This window comes from Nomia melanderi, chromosome 9 (assembly GCF_051020985.1).
Source record: "Nomia melanderi isolate GNS246 chromosome 9, iyNomMela1, whole genome shotgun sequence".
Taxonomy (NCBI): Eukaryota; Metazoa; Arthropoda; class Insecta; order Hymenoptera; family Halictidae; genus Nomia; species Nomia melanderi.
In genome coordinates, this window is record NC_135007.1 from 11,465,337 (window position 1) to 11,488,003 (window position 22,667).

The following is a 22,667-nucleotide window of genomic DNA, read 5'->3' on the forward strand; positions in this document are numbered from 1 at the left end:
TGTATTTATTCCCCGTATGCGTCCACGCGTGCAAACCGTACGGCTCGATTTACATAAGACGCCGCTCCGTGTGTCCGTGCGTCCTCCCACCGCCCCCCGGAAGGCCGGCGAGCGCCGGGGTGTCGGGGGAAAATGTTTTCGTAATTGAGCTTGGGAACCACTCACGGAAAGGTAACTATTATAGACCGAGTACGTTCTGTCGAGCGCTTAGGAGCTACAAAGAAAATAATACGGTACGTTTATTGCCTCGAAATATCTCGGCAGCGCTCGGGCAATTTTCTTCGCGGCACTGTTCGGCGCCTCATCCTTTCCGCGTTGTGTCGGGAACTATCTGGAACAGCGGAGATTTTGTGAGCCTTTACCGCGTCGTTTTCATCGTTCCCTTTTGGTGCGAGCAACTCTGGTCTTTTTATTAGAATTTGATTTATTTGCTCTTTCAAGATATCGCTTTAATTGGGACTGCTGGAGTCTGCCTTTGTGTAGACGACAGGATTTTGGTATATATAAATGTTACATGTTCCCTTTATTATCATGGAACTGTTTCATAAAGTATAAACTTTCTTTAATTGGCAGTTCGAACGAAAAAATTCATTTCATGGTTCCAAGTTACTCTCCTAATCGCTCTGGACTTTCACCGACCACACGCGTCCAGTGCATCACACACGAACGACCCATTTGAGATAACGATCTAATCCAATAGGAACAGCCGCGTATAAAAAAAAAGATCGATAAACAGCGGGCTCGTGCGTTCCCCAGAAACAGGAAGCAACGTTAAACTTCAGCTGTACTTAAGCCTGGCGAAGTTCCCCGCGATTACAAAATTCCAGAGAAATTCTGCCGATCGGTGAAGCGGCCGCGATGTTCGGAGAAACTCCGTTCGCTTCGTTTGAGAAACTTTGTTCGGGCGTGCTGCCGATCGGCGTTGTTAAAATTCGCGAGGAAAGGTGCTCGCGGGAAACGCGAGTTTCCGTGCGCGCGAGCCGCGCCGCGCCGCCGGCCGATAAATGAACGAGCGGAAAGCAGCCCCTCGGCTCGTCACGTTTCCAGGAACATTTCGTCACGATCGATACGACCTGCCATTACTGGCTGCCGGATAGGCTCTCGCTGCCGCGAGTTCTGCGCTCTCCCTCCGTTCCGCGGCTCTTCCGCGTCGGCCCTCTCGCTCGCGCGACGCGCGGTAATAAGGGTTGCGCCGCGGCACCGCGTTCAAATCACAAGGAGGAACGATTTTCGTCCTTGTTTCCGGCCGACCACTTCCTCGGCCATCACCGGTCCGAGCTACCCCCGCCGGTTTCAGACTTATGGTTTATGGCCGGAGAGTATTTGCGGAAAAGGCGGTAAGACGGAAACCTCAAATTTTTGAAGGGGAAAGTTAACCGATGTCACGTTGAACGTATCGTTCGCTACGTTGAGATGAAGTTATTTTTCAGGATTGTTAGTGGTATCGATGACTACTTACAGAAATTGTGTTTGAATAATGAAAATTGAAATTCTACAATTTTGGAGTTTGCCACTTTTTGAGAGAATTGTTTAGAAGATGATTGGATTGAGTAAAGTGCATCGGAAGTTTGAATCTGTTTCAGTGGACTGATATGATTCAAATATGTATTGTGCGGATAGATCGAAGGTTTCCGGTGGTCGCGTCAATTCCTTCGTCCTTGGGAATAACGGCGTCGTCAAAGTTGCTGCGCCGAGCTCTAAAGACTTCTTCCCCCTTTACCTTGATCTTTTCGGCGAATGTACACGCGGATAGTAAAAAGTCACTAGTTTCTGTTCGGTAATACGTTAGTGGAACAATGTTGCTCTGTATTTTGAAGTATGACGTGTTTAGCATTGCGGGGAAAGTTGAAACGGAAGAAAGTTTAGGGTGAAATGTCAATGCTATTTTACTCCACGTTTGAACTGAGCGTTCGCTTTGTATTCACTCTGCAGCCCCAAGATTTCTGATGTAACTATGCTGTTTATGAGGTTCTTGAACTCGTATTCTTTGGCTCTAGTTTTCCGCGGAAAATATACGTCATGTAGCGTTTGAGAAATTGAAGTAACTTTAGAAGAATGTCGAGTCATAGCTTTCGATCGTCAAAAACAGGTCTTTGCAATTCAACAGAGTTTCCAGAATATAGAATCCAAACAAAATACAATGTCAATAATTAAAGGATAATCTAGTTATCACTCGATAACCAACTGAATATATAAACGTTATTTTTTTAAGACCAAGTGGGTACCGTAAAATGGTTCCTGGTATTGCGGCTTTGAATAATATAATATAAACGCACATCCAAGTCCGCAGACGTTCTTCCGAAGCTAGTACCGATTTTCGTTCTCCACAACCCCCAGCGGTGCAAACGCCACCGCCTAAACGAAGTCTCGTGCAAACCAACTCCCGTACATACATATAGGAGTAAACTATTGATCCGTGAGTAGTCACGCGATTCCCTCGTACAACGCCACTCAAGCCTTTCTTGTGCCTTTTTCCTACCGCCCCCTTGCTCGCGCTACCCTCGGCGCTACCCCGTTCGGAACCTCCTCATTTCGTACGGAGTCGAACGTCCGGAGTCGCCCGCGAAGTCGCCTTCTTTGGCATTCCGCGCCCTTCCTTAGTCGCTGCCAAATTATTCCAGTAAAAATTCCCGAAACGCCTCCGTTGCACCGTTACACAACTAATTTCTTCTCGAATCAACTATATCCAAATTTCCTTACATTATACACTACAATAAAATACTTTCAGTAACTCCTCCGTCAACCTTAGAAATAGCTCACAAATTCCTACCACTGAATAACTACGCGATCTGACTCAATTGACAAAGCTCAACTAACACAATCCAATTAAAGTTGTACTGATCGTTCTCCGCAAATCCATAACCCGATAATTGCGCCCGCCTCGAGCTCACCGTCACCAATCAAGACTACAGAGTCGGGGATCGAACTGCGAAATCATCCTCGCAGCCGGACTTGTGAACAAGCCCGCTGCAGAATCATGATCGTCATACCTCGGCGTCATTTCCGTTCCCGAATCACGCCCAGGCTCGGTACGTCCCGGTTACAAGCAGAAAACGCGCGCAACGGCCCCCCGAGCCGTCCTATCCAATTAAGCTCCTCAAACAGGAAGCACCGCGAGGTGTGGACAGAGTGCAATATCGGGCCGCGGGAATATGACCTCGCCCTTTTATTTCATTTCGCTCGGCGGCGTCATCGCCTAGGCCTCACCTCTTTCGCGAGGGTTCGAGGATCGGGTGGCATCGCCGCGGAAACCGGGGGAGAAAAAAAGGCGCCGCGCCGCGCCGCGCCGCGCCGAGCCGAGCTGGTTTCACCGATTTGCCCAGCGCCATCATCACCTACCGCCACCCTTTAACTCACCCCATTCCGCCCTCCGGGCTTTATCACCTGCCATCGGCTATCTCGAGGCTCTATACCCACCTACGGGAGCGCCTCGGTTAGGTCTTATCGATAATGGTCCTATTTTTGGAATCTCCGCCCATTCTTCGCGTGACCTACCTCTTCAACCCTTACCGTCTACGTACCCGCTCCTCCCCCTTCTACGTGTCAAGTATGAAGTCAGGAGCTACGTGGTCATCGAGAGGTGGGAATCTTTTTAGACGGTTAGGTGGGATTTTCTATGAATTTTGGATTTCGTTTGTTACGTGTACATTCTGGAGAAGGGAGTAGGGTTAGGCGAGACTCTTCTTGGATTTTGCTTTTTCTTTATTATCTTCGTTCTCTGGAGAAGGATCTAGAAGGGGCACCGAGTCCTTGAGGATAGGGGTGACTCGTACGCCTCCGTTCTCTTCATCGCTGAGATGATCAGATTGCCTGCAGTAATTTATTCGAGGAACGGGCTTCTAATTGTTAACATCAGAAGCAACTTCTAAGTTTTTATAAAACGCCTATCAGCGATTTCGCGTGACTTTCATTCCAGTAAGTCGATCTACGAATGCTTATCTTCGTATTCCTCATTCCGAGCAATCTTCATTGCGTATCTTTCAGTGATTCATTACCTCCATCTGCCTCGCGATAAAATATAACATCGACATTTTGCAAAGGGTCAAACGATTATTGTCCACCGCGACGAAGCGCGTCAGACATATATCAATGCTTCCCGATAGCCGCACGCTCGATACCATTCAATACCCTGTAATTCCATATTACTCGATCACCGGTGTCCTCCATTGCTCGAACTTCTTTCCCCAGTATTCAATCACTTTTATCGTATCGACGATAAATGGTTCCGATTTCCCGCGCCGAGCATCTCGCCGCAGGAAGCGACGTCCGACGCGGAAATTGCCTGGCAAGTTCGCGCTCGCGTACACATCGGCGCGTCGCTCGGGATCTTTCGGTTCCTTCGGCGTTGCCGGGTTTAAATCAGCGTCCTCTTGATCGCGGGGGTGTTCGCAGCCGCGTTACACGGCGGGAAAGAGAGAGAGAGAGAGAGAGAGAGAGAGAGGGCGAGAGAGACAGAAGGGACGGGGGGAAAGTTCAAGTTAGCCTTACCTCTGGAAGACCGTTCGTGGCGGTTGGTCGGTTGGCGTGACTCGGTTCACGGATCGATAAGCAGCCGGAGGGCCCTCCGTTAACCAGCCTCGGGTCACGAGAATATCATTAAGCATGCCGGTGCTTTTCCGACCGAACAAACGGATCCGGGCTGGCTCCGCTCGACTTTTATCGGCCGGCCTGGCCCCTCCCCCACCCGCGATGACAATAAAAAATGAGGGAACACGGGCCTGCGGCTTTTTAGACTGGCCGCCGACGTAACACGAACGCCGCTCCTCGGCTGACCCGGCCTGCTCGCGCGATCGCCTCGGACCCCGGGGGTGGCTCGCGAACTCGAACGCACCGTTATTAACCCTTTGTTCCGCGACTTCTTTCGTAAGCGCACTCGATAAGGTAACCTTTGTTTCATGAATAATTTGAAGCAAGGAAGCGAGGAGCAATTGGCGAATCATCTACCTGTACGCGCGTTCGCTTTAGGGTACAGCTGTTGATATGAAAACAGGGTTTGAAGTTTATGTTTTAACACGTTGAATGCCACGGGGTCAACGGTGACCCCCAACCAAATCGAATTACTATAGCATACTCGATTAAACGATGATCATTTGAAAATATTTCTGTATTATACACGATACTCCCTAATGCGGTTTAGATTAACGTGCAATAATAACAATGCAACTCAATTGTATGGATTAATACTTCACTTTTTCCACTTTGCATATTTTGCTCTATGAAATCGTGCGACATTCGTGTTAATAATTGATATTTGGTTCTACTGGAAGTTAGAATTGCCAACGAGTCTTCGGTTTTTGTGCTTCTGAGAAGAATTCTGGAAACAATTTGGAACGTTGGATGACTGATTCGTAGTTGTAGGTGGACAGTTGTGTGTTGAGAGTTTTGGGTATGGTTTTTAAAATTACTCTCTATCGGCAGGTTACGAGATTTCTAGGTACGATAATTGATTCATAGAACCGAGCTGCATCAATTCCAACAGTCAATTTTCTAAATATTTACTTAAACGAACCGAGTAGTAAATGGCAGCGTATGTTGCGTTGTCCTTTTAAAAATCAGTGAGTTACTCTTTCATTCGACGAATCCGTGCGGACACTTAATACTGCTTGTCACAGATAAAAAGGTAATATCAAACACAATTTATGACATCCGTCAGCAGGAAGAGCTACCGACGACCGCAAGCGAACCGCGGCTGGGAGGTTATATTCAAGCCGCGATCGCGTTTAAACGGTCGTAAGGAAAGTCGAAAAGAAAAGAGGAAAAATGAAATTATCTGAAACGCAACCGGCGATAACGTTCGCGCACGCGGCCTGGCTCGACTCCGTTCCGCGGGCGACGCGGCGCACGCGATAAGAGCTCGTTTTCGAACGACCGCGCTTGTCCCGAGCGTAAACTCGTTAGGCATTATTCTTACAACTTCGTTTTACGATCTCGGTCGCGCGCGTAATGCCGGTTGCATGTCTCCGAGTGGACCGAATAGAGTCGAAGCGCATGGGACGCGTCGAGATACACAGCCACGGAAACGGTTCCCAGCCTGTCATTAAAACGGGCCTGTAGGAAATCGAGTCACTTTTCTATCAACACCTCTCTTTTCAACGCGCGCCGCGTGGCGACTACTGTGCACGAACCGGCGCGCGTCGATCTTCTGGTTCTACCGGTCGGGAGTAGTTAACGCTAGAACTACGTCCAATTAGTTCGGAACGGCGGGTTTTAGTTTCCTTATTTCGTGGGTATCGATATTTTCAAACTGCAATATCCGAAGTGATTATGAAAATGGTCTCGTTTAAATGCTGCGACAAATATCGAAAGAAATCGTGGAATAATGTATTGTCACGATCCTTATAAATTTACTATCAATTTTCCGTGAATTTATTGTTCAATTAATAAGCGATGCTTCCGTCTTATAGAGGCAGTCACCGGGTTCTCGATAATTGTAAAATGTCAATTACGAGTCGATTATCTTGACCCGTTTGGCAGATCTAGCGTTAAAGCTCGATTTCTCGTTACCAGCGTGAAACGCGTCGGACACCGATCAATTAAAACGTGTTCCCTCGGAATCAGCCGAGCGGAGTTTATGGAAATTGCATGGTAACGAGTGCTTATTATTTCGATTAGATTCCGATTCTCGTCACGAGAATCATTTTGATAATAGACCCGCGCGGGCATGAGAACACCTGACACGGAGTCGGGATCCCAGGTGCGAGTGTTATTAAATCGGAGGTTCATTAGGCTGTTTTTCGTTCTGATATGTTTTGCGCGATCTCGAAGGACTGTAATTACAGTGGTTACAGTTAGAATTGAATAGAATTGGATGCAAGCGTTTTTGAATAATCGTATGCGTGGCGAATCGGAGAAATGGATGGAGTCGAGGCGAAATTCTCTACGAAAGCATTAGATAATCAAGGTGGCGAGCAAATTTTCGACAGGAGATAAAATATAGGATAACCTCGCTGTCATTTCATACTTCGATCTTCCGGTGTTACCCGTACACAATGAATATCAATGAGCCGCAAGCTATTGTTCTCTCTAATAGAAAATTGTACTCTTGCACAACATGCGGATACGTACGCTTGACACGACACGTAAACATATAAACATGTCCGCACGTGTCCATACTTATCGTGTCTACGTAGCAACCTGTCTGAGCACTAACAATCATTGCTGCCAGGGTATAAGTCATAGATCCTGTAAATCGTGGTTTACCCGAGACATACACGCGCCGAATGTTAAGAAGCACCTGCGAAGGCTTGATAATGATTTACCAGCGCGCAGTTGTTGCATGAAGCCTCCACGTTTCCCTGTAAATTGCTCTATTCCCGCTACAACCAAACCCGCCTTGGTTCTAAGCTATCTTCCTAAAAGATCTGCCTTTCGTCGAGTTATCAGAGAAACGATCGTTAGAATTATCTTCTCTGAAATCGCCTATTATTCCATCGATGCTCGATCAACGAATACCTAAATTACTAAATTAAACACCCAATTCCTCAAATATCCGAGCATCATCCGCAAAGATCTAAAAGTCACCAAGCCAACCATCGCGGCAAATCCCTCTGAATGCCGAGGGTCCCTCAACCTTCCGGAAATCATCAGAAATTCACAAAGAACGGTATTCCATGGAACGCGTTCTATTTCTCTTTCCCCGAGCGAAAGGTTCGCGGGACGCTTTAAACGCGCCGGAACACCCGTGTCATGCGATTTAATGCGCAACCCCAACGTTCCCCGGCGGGACAATAAGTCCAGGATGAAAAAGGAGGAGCGGCGGAGGAAATTAAGAAGATAGGAAAGGAGCAAGTCTAATCGCTGCACGCTCGACCGGTGCACGCGTGGCGAGTCCAGATACGAAAGGAGGACCGGCGGAGGGGGGAGGAAGCGGGGCAGAAACAGCTGGCACGTAATGGCCGTTTCGCCCCCAATGATGCCTTCCAGTTTCCGCCGCGTTGTTATGAGTGGCATTAAGAACGTCTGCGGCTCGGATAATTTCGTTGCGGTCCTGCGTAATTCTCCCGGCCTCCTAGCTGCTCTTTATCTTCCACGGGTTATCGTGATACTAGAGGAGAGAACGCTAGGCGGCTAGAGATCCTGCGGTGCGTGACGCCCACCTGCCACCATCGGCCCCGTTCGACGGGCAACTACTGATAGCGACCGGCGGTCGGTCTGCTTCTTTCTTTTCTGCGCCTCGTGAAGTTGGCTATCATTCGAATGACTTTTTGCGGAGATGTTTCGAGTAATTGGTCGAACCAGTCCGTGGATGAATATTTTATCCGGGTACTTATTATTAGTTCTGTAATTACTATTAGTGGTCCGCCGTTATTTATGGAATATTCCGTCCGATCGCCGCAGGCAAATAAGGATCCGAGTTTATGGAGAAGTTCCAGGGAAATTGGAAAACTTTTTTTTTCATCTCCTTACGCGTGGACGGAGAACTACACGTGTACGCCGGGATTCCTGACGGCGAAACTTCGCGATGAGAGCGTTTGCTCTGTTTTTCGAGATAAGGGCGTTCGTGCGTGTTGCATTATTCTTGTTGAACAGTCTGTACTTTAACAGTTTCACCTTGCGCCGCGGAGTTATGTGAAACGCTGTTGATTAAAAATGGAGAGCCGCGCAACGTATAAACGTCCTTCGTCCGTTGGACGGAATACTTACGCCACGAGAAGTCACGCTGAATGCGTTATAATTAAACGGAAACTTCTACGAACACAGAAGAACGCAAGTAACAAGTATGACGAATATATACTCTGCCACGTTGAAGTTCGCCCGGACTTCTGCGGTTTCTTCGCGAAGTCGCGACGAGAACACCGGAATCGTCACGGAATGGTGTCCATCCGCATTGCGGTTCCCGAAAAAAAAGAGAGAAGTCCACGGGGGAAAGCTGAAGGGATAGGAGGATTTTAATCAATTCATACCTCGACGCAGGCGAACAACTTTTTGTCGACGTTGCGACTTTCATTTATTGTATCGCGTCACTGCAATTTCACGGTTATAACGCCGCATCAGTGAACGCGAAAGAGAATGACAGAAAAGAACGGCGAGACTCGCGGCGCTGATGAAAAAGTCGTTCATGTGCATCGAGCTTTAATCGGACCCGCTAAGTTTCGTCGGAAGATGGCTCGAAGATGGTTTCGGGAAGATTGTCGGGCTATCTTCGGCCAGGGTTCCCTTTGCCGGCGACGACTTCGGCGTAGGCATCGCGGTGCCCCGTCGCCGCAGTGCTGGCGCAGCGCCCTGACCTCAAAACATCGCCACCGATCGATAGAAAACTTCCTTTCTACCCTTTCTGTTGCGTTCTCCAGCCGGACTTCGCCGCGGCCCGAGAAGCTGCCGCAAGAAGATGAATATTGCACTAATTGTAAGACCCTTAGGAAACTCGTTCAGCCTGCTGTACAGGGTGGTCCATTTTTACACCGACGAACGGAGTCAGTATTCTACGATCAGAGACAGGGTAAACGCGCGATTCAGCGACTTTCCATCATTTTTCGTGTATCACTAATCTACTAATTCACTTCTGTCTAACTGGGTCGACTTCTTATTCTAATTTAGCAAAGAAAGAAGTGTAATGGAGTCTGACATTGGGAATTAGTGATTAATATAATTTATTTTTTGGGTGCAACGTGTGAAAATGATTATTCAGTAGCTTTATATTGAAATTGTTGCATTCGATTTCATGATACTACGGTGTTTTAAACTTTTCGAGTTTTGAATCAATAGTTTCGTATGACGTAATAACTCCGATGACATAGAAGCTAATCGCCCTCTGGAAAGCGAAGCTACTGTTCTAATCAATCGCGGTTTAAGCGTTAAGCAAAAATCAAGGAAACCTGTCATTTGGAGAAACGGCAAGAACATTCGTGATCGCTGCTTTGGCTCACCGGGAAAAAGCCTGTCGTAATCAGGATTTCCGGTGGCGGTGGATCATGAACGAGAGTGAAGCTCTCGGATTCAAGGTCGCTGAGGACTTCTTCGAGGATCATCGACCCGCGTCGCTCGAATTTCTCACGGTGTTTCGTGGTGGAGGGGGTTCTCTTGAAAATGAGGATCAGCTAACGTGTGTCTCTAAACTAGAGCTATTACTCATTATTAATTGCGTGTGCGAGATACTCGGGTACCTGATATCCATGAGACATCACGTAGAGCTAAAGTGCCAGGCTATCTTACAAGATATCCAATCATCAAACGTATTGTTACCAATCACATTTAATAATTATCTACTATTTCCTATGTTAAATATTTTTTAGTTACTTATAACTTATCCAAAGTTGTCATTGTTATACTAAACAGTGAACAAGAAATTTATAACATTAGATATTAGATAATATTAGACATAATGATATGAAATAGTAGATATTAGATTATGATATTAGATACAATATTATAATATTAGATATAATAATATTAGACATTCTAAAATTACATGCATTGTCAAAATATACACTACTTCGTAATTTCCATGTATCAATAGTACAAAGTGCAAGTTAATAATTAGAAAATATTCGTTAGAATTTTTATACAAAACTAGAGACGTCTAGTTTAAAGTAATGACTTCGCATTCTATCATTCGTCACGAAAATAAATTATATTGTAGACATCCAGATAACGCCTACAGTTAAATTACTCAATTAACACTAAAGCTACAGTTACAGTGTCTAATTTTTAATTTTCCATAAAAGTTAAAATAATACGTTTCTCGAAACTCGAAGTCTAGTCTCGTACCTGTGCAGACACGCAAATTTAATTAAAAATCTTTCTTAAGAATATTTACAAAATAAAAACTCTAAAGTGTGTCAATTTGACCCGTCCGGTAGTTTTAGCGTTAAAAGAGTCCAAAGTGGAAACATCAAGCGTAACATCCCTAACCAACAGAGAAATAATAGACACGTAGTCCCAACCATCTCGCAAGATACCCAGGTGCCCGTTTAATTTTTGCCCGCCCCGGGTTACCCGTGAGATACCCGAGTATCTCGTAAGTAACAACTTCACTCGGAACGTACCGTGATTTTTCTTAGCACCGGCCACGTGGTCCGCTATCTAAACACGGGCTCCGCGGTTTTTCGCAGCGCGCCGTTTCGCATGGGTCACGGAGTCCTGTCAGGATACACGGGCCCAGGAAGAGCACTCAACTTTATTGCCGCGAAGACTTCCTGCTGCTTTACGAGCTGCCGATACACCGCATCGTTAGAGAACGCCGGTCGAATTTTTGCTACACGATTTTCGAGCCAGTCCGTGGCCGCTCCGATCCCCTTCTGCCCGGCACCGGGAAAGAGTTACGCGACAGCCGCGATTACGGGATTTTATTACATTGTTGCGAAAAGCCGGGGGTTGCTTAATGATTTTACTACACCGTCGCAACGCCGCTTGTAATGTGCTCGATGTGGCAATTTCGAGTTGATTGTGTCTTGTCCAGTTTGCCGTTCGTTCTGCGGAGGATCAAAGGATCGAGTCGCTGCGATCGTTTCGTCATTTTTATTGTTCTCTGTTATGGGTAAGAAGGAACAGAGAGGGGTTTGTTTTAACGTCGAATGATAGTGGGTTAAGAGAGAATGATTGCTTACGGAATCACGATTTATAGAATTGTTTTCATCCGGAAGAGAAGATATGGAAGATCGAGCTGACCGTTGAAAGATTGTTCACTTGTTCTCTTATTTAGTAGAAATGAAAGTTTAAGGATAATCAGGGGTGGAGATGTATACTTTAGTGAAATAGTAATTAATGAAACAGTTCGCAAACTTAAAGCTCCGCGAATATCGTTGCAAATCGATTCACGGCGACTGCATCTATCGCCACCCTTAAATTGGATCACTAATTCACCGTAAATAACGTTTCCCAAGTGCCACGAATTGACGTTACTTTACCCGCGCGCCCAGAACGAATGTCAGCGAGGTACGCCTGTTTTATTGCGAGTCAGCAAACGAGAGAGGAATGACTTCCTTCTAGTTTACGAGGTGCCAATATATATAGCACCCCGATAAATCTATAGAAACGTCGTTCTTCTTTCGAGCACTGTTCGATAGCTTTTGTTCTAGCGTCCCTTCTAATGCTATTCATTATTTTACTCACTGATTTACAATCTCACAAGCTACACTGTGTAGAAGAGTCGGAACTGAAACCTCAATTTTTCCAAGGAAACTCCATGCATTCCATCGAATAGAAAGACTTTCCAAATATCCAATATCTTCAAAACCTCCACCAAAAGGACGAACTTTATTAACGTTACACTGTATCGAATTAACGCTTTCCATTAAAAGAGGAAGACCTCGAGAGCAATTAAGACAGCATATCTCGAGTAAGAACGTTTAATTACCACCGATCAATGCGCGAAGGATTGGCGTAATGCCTTCCGAGACATCTGCATCTACAGTCTGTTAACCCAATTTTACGACTCTACACTCATAAATATGAATGCACACGTAGGCATACCGGACACTGGAAAAGTCAACGACACGGGCGAATAAATTGATCAATGAAAATAAATTACTTTAACCATTCACCGCTAGGGACTCATTACGCGCTCGTTACGCGCGGATTGATTAATACGGTCCTCCGGGGCTCGCGTCGCTCCTCCGGGGCCTTAAAAGAAAGGACGACCGCGGAAACGGTCCCGGCGGGATATCGTCGGGACGTCATTGGGAGAATAAACGGGAGAACGATCGTGCTCGATGGATTCTCTAACGAAGAAAAATCCACCTGGAAAGCAACGTCGGATCAATATTGCTTTATGCTCGCGTACGGCGACACCGGTGCTTGTATGCTCGTTTTATTACGGCGTGTACACACGGCGAAGGTACGACTTCCTCTTGGTTTACGAGGTGTCGATACCGCGCCCCGTGTAAACGTATATAAAGCGAGTTTACTCTGGCCTCGCGCGCCTCGCGCCACCCGGACCATGTACCCGATCCCGCCGCGATCGAATGTCCTGTCGTACCGCGCCGAGGAAAGTGAAAAGAAAGGACACTTATCGGCCGACCTTTGCCCGTATCCTTAACCTTTCCTGCGGCCCTGCAGTCGCCGCGGCTTGACGACCCATTTTGACTGGGTTCTTTTCGCTCGCGGATATAAATAGAATTGAAAATTCCCTTGATTGTCGTGGGTGTACGCCATTGCTTGGGAAGGTTTCGTCAGGCGTTCGGTGTTCAGACGAGGGAAGAGTGTGAGGTAATACAGGGTGTGCTTCGTGGAAGTGTCTTCTGCAGTGTAGTAAACATAAACGGTTTGAATTATCGATAAAACTTATCTATCTTCGAGTATTTCTTTTGCAGCTGCGAGGTGGAGGTTGAGGAATTGGTTAATTGAATTAAATCAGTTGGACCTCAGTTGCACTTTTGGTCATTTGGAGAACTTTTTGTGACTGATTAGTTCTAGTGTTAAAGGAGTCTATGAATAAGTCCGTTTTACTTAGGTGATACAAATCTAATGAAATAAGGTTCAATTGAAGTATATTTTCTTCGATCTAATAAATATTCTAAAGAAAATAGAAAAATGAAACTGAAACGTGTCATTGAGTTTCTATATATAGGATTAATTTCATTTTCATTATGTAAAATATAGAATTAAGGCCGAGATATGTGACGCTGGTAGCGAATGTATTAACTTGGTAAAACGAGTTTATGGATTAATCGTGATTTGACACTAAGTATAGACTCAATTGCGATTATTCGATATTTCTATGCAAAGATTATACCTTTCTATAATCAGTGCTACAAGTGATTGGCAAGTGGATCCACCCTCGAAGATCACTGGCAAGCGACGGACTTGTCAATCCTCCAAGAACCCACCCTCTCCTCTGCTCCGCCTCGAATTTCCATCGTATCTTCCCGAAATCCCCTCGTTCCGCGCATAGAAAATTGAAAGTCTAATTTCGAGAAGGTAGATCCGCTCGCTGCTCCATCATCCCCTTATCCGCGTCCCAGTCAGCCGGTGATTCATTGAAGATTCAAAAGTTTGGCACGCCGCCCCGCGAAGGCGCGTCGCGCATCCAGTGGAGATCCAAACAGGTATTAGTCGCGTTATACTTTTTAACGGGCGGCGTATACGCAATACCGTGGAATAAAACCTGCCGCGGGGTTTACTGGCAACCCCGGGGCCGGAGATTTATGTCCTGAAAATTGGCACCGGGTCCCCGCCGCGGAAGTTACGGCTCGCTTGCTTTTCGAGTGACTGATATTTCACTTGCGCGGAACGCGGCGAACTCTCGGCCGCGGTGTCAGCAACTTTCGAAAGACGCGTTCCTGTTGTCGTAAAAGGAAATTCATTCCCTTTTAAATTGCCGCGATCCGCGCTGCCTTTTGAATTATGCCCGCCGCCAGCTCGACTCGACGACGTCGGATCTTCCGTCAGACGGAAGAGCCATGAAATTCCCGCCGCGCGGAGTTATCGTCGGAATACTGTTCCTTTTCAACGGAACGCGTTTGTTCAGCGTTGCTCCAGGTCATTCGCGGTGGAATCATTTTTCTACGAAATTAGGAGTATCGTGTCTCGCGGTGGACTCGAATTTTTCGAGTTATTCGTGGATGAGGTTTACCAAAGGTGATGTTTGATAGAGACTGTTGGTCGTTGAATGGAAAATTTTGTGGGATTAGCTTGTTTGTAACGGAATCCAATTATTGTTGGAGTTTCTAATTGATGTATATTATGATCTCGAGCTGTGAGAATCGAGGATTTTCGTGAATATTCACCGTGCGGGTGTTATCGATAAAGGTTCACGCGAGAACTGGTGATAAGCCGAGATACTGGCATTTCCGCGGATTGTCAGAAGCTACCCTTTCCGCCGGTTCCTCCCTCTGTTGGCGAACGGGGCTGTTTTCAGGGGTGCTCGTGGCAGTCTCGAGGGTTCGTTGGCATTTAAGTGACGGGCCAATCCACGGCGCCGCACCAAAGCAACGAAACGGGATGGCGTTGAAAACCGAGGTTGTTCACCGCGTAACCGCCATTACGGAGAACCGGCAACATGACGTGACTTTTAATCTTCATTTCCCTTCCCCTCGTTATCATTACTCTGTCAGCGTCACTGACACTTTCATCCGGTCCCTTTTAATGAAATTAATCCTGTCCTTCATATCCGGTCATCTGCAGTGGAACTTTTCTTATTGTTCCCTGTATATTTACAGTGATCGATACGTGGGAACCTTTTCCATATACACAAACGAACGATTAGATTTCACGTTAAGTCAATGAGTACCACTGATATCAATATCCGAACCATTCGCAACCTAATTCAATACTTCCCTTTCGTCTACGATCGTCGCAATTTGTCAGAAACGCGAGACGTTTCTCCTGTAAATATCGTTAAAACAAATAATATTATTTATATAATTTTCGTGTATAATAGTATAAACAATCCTTCGAAATGCCGTTGCTAGCTGAATAAATTCAGAACAAACGCTGGAATCCCGGCTGTACAATCATTCAAGCAATAACAATTCCATAAAAAAACGACGGTCCGCATAAATTCCACCATGCAGACCCGTCGCCGTGAGACCATAATTTTCCCCGCCAGTTTTCAGGATACCGCGCGCATAAGGAAGCGGCACGCGAGTATTAAAAACTCCCGGCAAACATAAATAAACGGGAAAAATATATCGGTGATGCGGCAGCGGTCCTTAACGAGCCAATGGAACTCTCTTCCTGAAACGACTGGTTCATCTTCACTGTATTAGGGCGTATCAATCGCGAGCGGATGACTCATCACACCTGGAATGCGCCCATATTTCATCCGGATTGAACGTCCCCGCTTACGCGGCCATTTTAAATGCTAATCGGCCGACTCGCGGAATAAATGGTCTCGCCACAATCGACAACACTTTGCTCCCATTCAACGACGCCTCGGGTCCCTGTCTGATTGGCTTCCGTCGCGGCGACGCCTTCGTCGTAATCTTACGTAACGGATTGACAGGTAAACCCCCCGCCGTACCCCCACCGCGGGCCGCGGCGTGGGTGTAAGCGGACTATAAACCTCCGTTGAAATACAACGGGGTGGCTATAAATAATATCTCGATAGGGAGGCATGAGCGATTTATGGCCGATCGTGTGTGCTCGGATTATGCAAGCGTTACGAATGCCACGTCGCGCTGCACGCGTGAAAACTAATCCCGATTTCCGCGGGATTTCCTCCGCGAGAAAAACGCCCCGAGCTCCTCGGGCTTGTTTTCGCGCGGGGAATTCTGGTCGAGATTCTTTACTGCGTTTCTGATAGAATAATACAATTGTAAGAGTGTTCTATCTCTAACTGATAGGAAATATTCTTTAGTATTCGATGGTGTGATTTTATTTTTGGTTAATTTCTTAGTCTCTCTTATTATTATCGAAAGTTTCATAGAGAAAAGCTGGATGTAGAAATGTTCTCGAAGTAAAAACAATCGAATAAAATACTACATTACCAATCATCTTAAACACGCCGGTACCGCAATTGCGGAATTTTTAGCTTATCGTTGAATTAATAGTTCTACATTAATGTAACATTTTAGATATAACGCAAATCTAAAAATTACAAAATCGAATTCCTCAGTCTTTTTCGTAGGTTACAAACTTCGGTTTGATGGATGTTTAAAGATCAATATAATCACCGACGCGTTTCCAGTAGCTGAAATTTAGCCGGCCTACAATGTGTTAATTATTATTATCAAAGCATTAACCCTAATCTGACCACGATGTGAGTCACATTTGAACTTTTTATTTAAATTTTTTGATCATCTCATATTGCATTTCCAAAAGTTCTTATCATCTTGTAAAATTTCGGTCCTATAAACAAAAACAATATTTTAATCATTCCTTTTATTCTCATAAGTGACCGAGAGTCACGTACGATGAGGGTTAAATTATATTACCCGTATTTAATTATTATCGACGACTTCGTCACCCGTGTTTCGATGGATCGGATACACGAACCGTTCACAGAGACGCTTCGACCATCCCCCATCGTCCATTGATCACGCAGCGATCAGGGTTGCGAAAGGACAGAGGGAAGAATAGATCGAGCGAGGTTAGTGTCGGGCTGTCTAGGTCACGGATCGGTCGGTGTTCTTGATCGGCCGTTTATCCGAGCGCAGTCGTGACCCAGTTGCCGTTACCGGTAATGTTAATCGCCATCCTCGACCGGCACGTGCGCTGCACAGTTATGCGCTTTTTGTTTGCCGCGCGACTCGCCCTGCTCGGGAGTCAGCGCAGCGGCGCGTTGTTCTACGTTGACAATCGGGTTCATGCACCTAGCACTGTTGCTAAGGGAATCCAGTTCGGACTGGCTCGTTACCAAAATTTCCTTTGCAAATCGCTGCGAATCGTTGCGATCGTCTTCGAAGAGTCTTCGCCGTCCGCGGAATAACGACTCGAACTGGCTTATTGGCACGTCGAAAAACCGGACACGTAAAACGCTCGTAAGTGCAACTTCATTACTACCATTAATCCACGTACAGCTGACCATTAGGTGCAATTTAAATGCCTCGTTTGCTCGTGTAGGAATCGTTAACGGTCGAAATTACGAATGTAATAATATAATTAGCAATGTCAATCATATTGTCTCGCGACGTTATACTCCGCGTTTACGGCCTTCGGTGGTAATTAGTCAATCGGTGAAACAGCAAGTAATTTATGAGTCCACTTTATGGATTCTCGCAATCGATTATTTAATAGTCGATGTTTCCGTTGGTCCGTGGAAATTCAATTTCGCGAAAGTTAGGTAATCTATTTGTCTACGGTTTATGGAATGTTCGATTTTCACGGATTCTTTTTGGTTCTTGAATTTAAAGAGATCGTATCAGGAACAACGTTGAAATCGTGTCGAATGTTCATTAAGTGTTTCCGATTTAATTCCGATCTATGGCACACGCGTGCGAGACATATGCATGAAATCCACGGTCCTGTTACAAGTATTAATTTATCGCATTCCAGTTACCGCCGTTACAAGAACCAGATAAGACCCCGACCATGATAATCCGCGGATAGTACCAGGGAATCCTCCGAGCATATTAGACATGTTCCTTGTCAAACTAACGATCAATTAATTTTTTACAACGCCTGTTAACATTCGCTCGCGTTCCAGCCAGGAAGATGGCGATTCGATCGTCCACGGGGAACGGCCGCGGAGACATTAAATTATTAACCGACCCGAGTGAACGACAAACATTAACTACCATTAACAGCTTTTCCTTAAACCTCGCCGTCGAATCGGGCAATTAAAATTTCGCTCTATTTCGCCGTGCTCGGGAAAGAAAACGCGAGGCTCGTTAATGTCAGAAACTGGACCTAACGATCCGCGGAAAGAAAGAAAATAAGAAGAACTCGCTGCGAGGGTTGTCGAGCCGCGTCTTGTTAAGCAGCCTACACACGTTGGTGCATGTTCCGATGCATCCACCGCTGGATTTCACGAATCGACGTTAGAAGCGGTTAGCATCGACTCGGGAATCAGAATTCTCAATTATTCGACAACGCAAGTTTGTTCGGGCATTTCAATCTTTGGACGAATTTCATTCGGTGGGTAATAAAAAGCAGAATTATCTATAGAACAGATCATTTCTACGATCACTAGAGTCGTTTCCTTTCAGCTCTTTTAATAATTATAGAGGCTTAGAAAATTGTTTCTTTGGAGTAACCATTTTCTTGCCTATTTCTTTGAACCTTTATTCACTTTTTGCGACATTCTCCCTATTATTGATAATAATACTGAAATTACGAAATAATCCAGTATTACGAGGCACGTTCAACGTCGGTCACGCGACCAACCGAAAAGAATTGTGCAAACTGAAGGTCCCTATACACGATGAGATATTTCTTATGAAACGACGAGTTCCAGTATTTTCTGTTATTTACACAGACATATAAACGTTTCGTACAATCAGTACAAAAAGTATAAACTCAACATTTGTCTTCTGAGACATCTCTTATCCTATATAAAAGCCATAACACGACTGCCACGAGAATTTCCAGCGTTTTGATTAGTAATACTTATTCTTCAATAACAAAGGCAAATGACATCCAATAAAATTATTAATGATTTAGTATTATAGTAGTCACATTACGCTACGGTCTAGCTACTTATGTCACTAAACATTTTCATTTGAGATCAAGTTTTTTATTGTAATTGTTCTCCATCAAGCAAGTGTTAACCACTTGCGCTGGAAAGACGTGCCACTCATCGAGACGTTTCTATCCCAAAATCCTCAACGACGTCTTTCATTGATAATCTTTTTGCATTACGCCTATTGGATCACTTCGAGATGTATCACTCTATACAGAATGATCAACAAACGAAACAAGTGTACATATCAGCGTAAAATAGGTAAGAACGAAATTCATCGCGGAAGACTGCCAGATTTCTGAGTTCATCTCCAGCGCGAGCGGTTAACGCCGACGCAGGTTCCCTGAAACCTAGAAGTCGATCGGTCGCAACACGTCCCAACGTGTGTAGAGGGCTTTAGGCGTGCGTTCCTAGCGGAAATAAAAAGAGCGCGCGGAGGGCCCGGTGGATGGAAAAAGGTCGCGACAGGAAGACGCTCGGATCCGCGGCGAACGAGAGAGAGGGAGATAATGACATGCTTTATTAAGCTCGGGCATTCCAGGTGCCTTTTTGCAGGTAATTATACGCTCGCACCTAGCGAGTTACACCGGTGGCACGACGTCTAATTACTCTTAATTACGAACAAAAGCACCACCCTCAGACACCGCGATACGCGGAGCGTGATAAAGGCGGCCGGGGTTTACGGCGGACATCGTTGCGCTTTCAAAGTTCATCGGTCCGGCAAAAAAGTGTCCGCGCTGGCGCGGAATGATCGTCCGCCCGCGAACTGAACTGATACGTTCGTTCGGTGGACAGGTTCTAGGTGTTCATCATCTTACGAGCGCGATTTTAGAGTCCAGTGCACGCGGGACTTGTTTCTGGGAATGACAGTGGAACTGTCTGCTGCTGGATCATTGTTGTTTAGGGGAATGGGGGTGTCTTGGAAAGAATCTCCTGTTACTGGGAAATTAGTGAAACATGTTAGTAGCTGGTTTATGAGTTTTTCAGTGTTTGGTGAAATTCATGGTACGTTGGTAGATTGATATACTTGGGAGATGGAATTAGTTATTTTAACTTTCGAATGGCTGGTTTGTTGGTTGGATTGTTTTGTAGTAATTTGAATGGAAATAGTTGTAGAAAGTTGTAAGAGCTATAATTAGAGAAGTGAAGAGTTAATACAACTATATGTGGAATTCTGGAAAGGAGATTTTAGATGGAATGTGGATGACAGGATTTCGTTGTAAATGCAACGCGAGTTCGTTCTATATATTCAAATGTTGTTATCCATTCGATTGGAAGTCAGGTACGTTGCGCATATTCAAAGGTAACCGTAGAAATTTGAAGCCGGCTTTAAGAGTGAAACGGTACGTAAACTCCAAGACGGAACCGGGAACGATGCAAATGCTGTTCGATGAAACTTGACCCGTGAAGAGAGTCAACCAGGTGAGGGGATTAGGTATCTGGCGCAGTGGAATCGAGACCAACGCCACAGAAAACGTACTACTCGAACGATTCCATTTCCCTCTTGTTTCACGCTGAAATGTTCGTCGTTCGTTCATCGGCCGTCGCCGCCGAGCGGAACGATCTTTCGTTTTCATTCGCACGCACGTTTCCCGATGCGAGATATTTTCGGACTGCCTGGATACGAATAAACGATAGTCCGTTACTTCAGTAGAAAGTACATACGGCTGAGGAGTGAACTGTTAGTCTCTACGCGAATTGAAATTTTTTTTAGATGCTCGTTAGGGTTATTGAAATTTTGGAATTTTAAAACGATGGAGTGTTGAAACTCTGAAACTTTGAAACGTTGAAATATTGAAACTTTGAAACTTTGAAACTTTGAAGCTTTGAAACTTTGAAACTTTGTAACTTTGTAACTTTGAAACGTTAAAACGTTGAAACGTTGAAATGTTGAAATGTTGAAACTTTGAAACTTTGAAACGTTGAAACGTTGAAATGTTGAAAATTTGAAACTTCGAAACTTTGAAACTTCGAAACTTTGAAACTTTGAAACGTTGAAATGTTGAAACATTGATACATTGAAACGTTGAGACTTTGAAATTTCAAAACATTGTAACTTTATAACTTTGTAACTTTGTAACTTTGTAACTTTGTAGCTTTGTAACTTTGTAACTTTGTAACATTGTAACTTTGAAACTTTGAAACTTTGAAACTTTGAAACTTTGAAATATTGAAAAGTTGAAACTTTGAAAATGTGGAATTTCGAAATCTAAATTAAATAACGAATCACCTCTTATCTGCGAGGCATCACGAACATTCAAACAATCCACGCACAGCCTTCGTTCCACGAGCAGTGTCCTTCAAGAATAAAGTAGCACTTGGCAACACTTAATAACACCGCCGCTTAATTAACCGCATTCGAAAGAGATCTCCCGTTCATTAGATTCCGATACGCCGCGCGTGGTTTCCGGAGTAACGCGATGGCGGCCGATCACCCCGGTCAACCGGAAGTCGATCGAACTGCGCGTCGATCCTCGCTGAACTTCGTACGATCGGGAACGTTCAGCGTTATCGCGGTCTCGTCGTACAAACTCCGAAGATTTACGAACATCGTTCCGCGGATCGCAACTTTTCAGCAACGCGTATCGCCTGCGTCGTTGCCGCGCAACAACAGGAAGTTGTTTCACATGATTCCAAACGGGTGACTCATACTCACGCACCGGAGAGCTCTCTCTCTCCAGGTAATCGAACGCGATCATCGTTCGTCGATAATTCTCTCGATTAATTAATCAACATCCCATGCTCTTGGAAATCTCGCCGACTCGCAATTACGTCGTTGCGTAACGGCCACACGGCGGATGAAAATGTGCCGAGCCTCTTTTCCGTTAATTGGAGTTAATTGGTATAAGTTGCGCTTCTCCGCCGTGAATCTTATACAGTTACCAATACGCCGTCGAATTGATTAAGCTATCACTGAAATTTTCCATTTTCGTTTTTCAGCGGATTAATATGGAAATCGACGATTAACTGGAATCGACTCTTAATAAAACTACTCGATAGAGGATTAAACGGCGCGCGACGCTTACGAACGACAAAACGTCGAACTGTGCGAGGTCTCGTTCGTTTTTCCCATCTTTTCACGGTGAATGCCGTTTTGAAAGTATAATACGCGAATCGCGCGCGATCAGACGGATTGAAAACACAGCCGCATTTCGATTACACGCTATTTTTTCTCGCGGGTTCGCCGGTAGCCGAGGCGGAAGGGGGAAAAAACGCGCATGCATAGACTCATTTACATGCTCCGCTTTAACGTAACGAACTGCATCGCGTGCGCGCGGACCGCCTATGCACCTTCTCGGAACCTGGCTGGACGAGTGCACGCTATTACGGCTCCCGTAATTCCTAGAATAAATATTCCTTGCTGTTACTACTAACCTTCCTATATTTTCTGAGAAGTTCTACGCTGACATCGGATCGCGATAGCCGGACTACCTGCGGTTTGCAAATTCGATACTTCGGGGATCGGCGCAACGGGCATCTGTGCGCAGGTTTCCCCTTTTTTCCTGTGGGCTACGGTGTTTCCTGGCTCCCGAAGTACATTTTAATATTACTTAACCCCTCGCCCTATGATTTCTTCGCCAATTACACTCGACGGAGATATTTTATTCTTCACGCCTCATTAGAAAACAGAAAATTCTACACTTGTTCTATACCTACTTTTACCCGG

The 22,667-nt window shown here is 45.4% G+C and overlaps 1 protein-coding gene across 2 annotated transcripts in view; it reads left to right on the forward strand.

Annotated features, from left to right (window-relative positions):
• The window catches only part of LOC116432793 (uncharacterized), a 77,257-nt gene that overhangs the window by 29,372 nt on the left and 25,218 nt on the right, over positions 1 to 22,667 (forward strand). The window contains exon 1 of one of the 2 annotated variants that reach the window (XM_076370683.1): positions 17,022 to 17,360. The exons of the other annotated variant lie outside the window; for it this stretch is intronic. The gene's annotated coding sequence lies outside the window, so the exon portion shown is untranslated. Of the gene's footprint in view, positions 1 to 17,021; positions 17,361 to 22,667 lie in introns of those variants that run through there. 2 annotated transcript variants of the gene reach the window in all.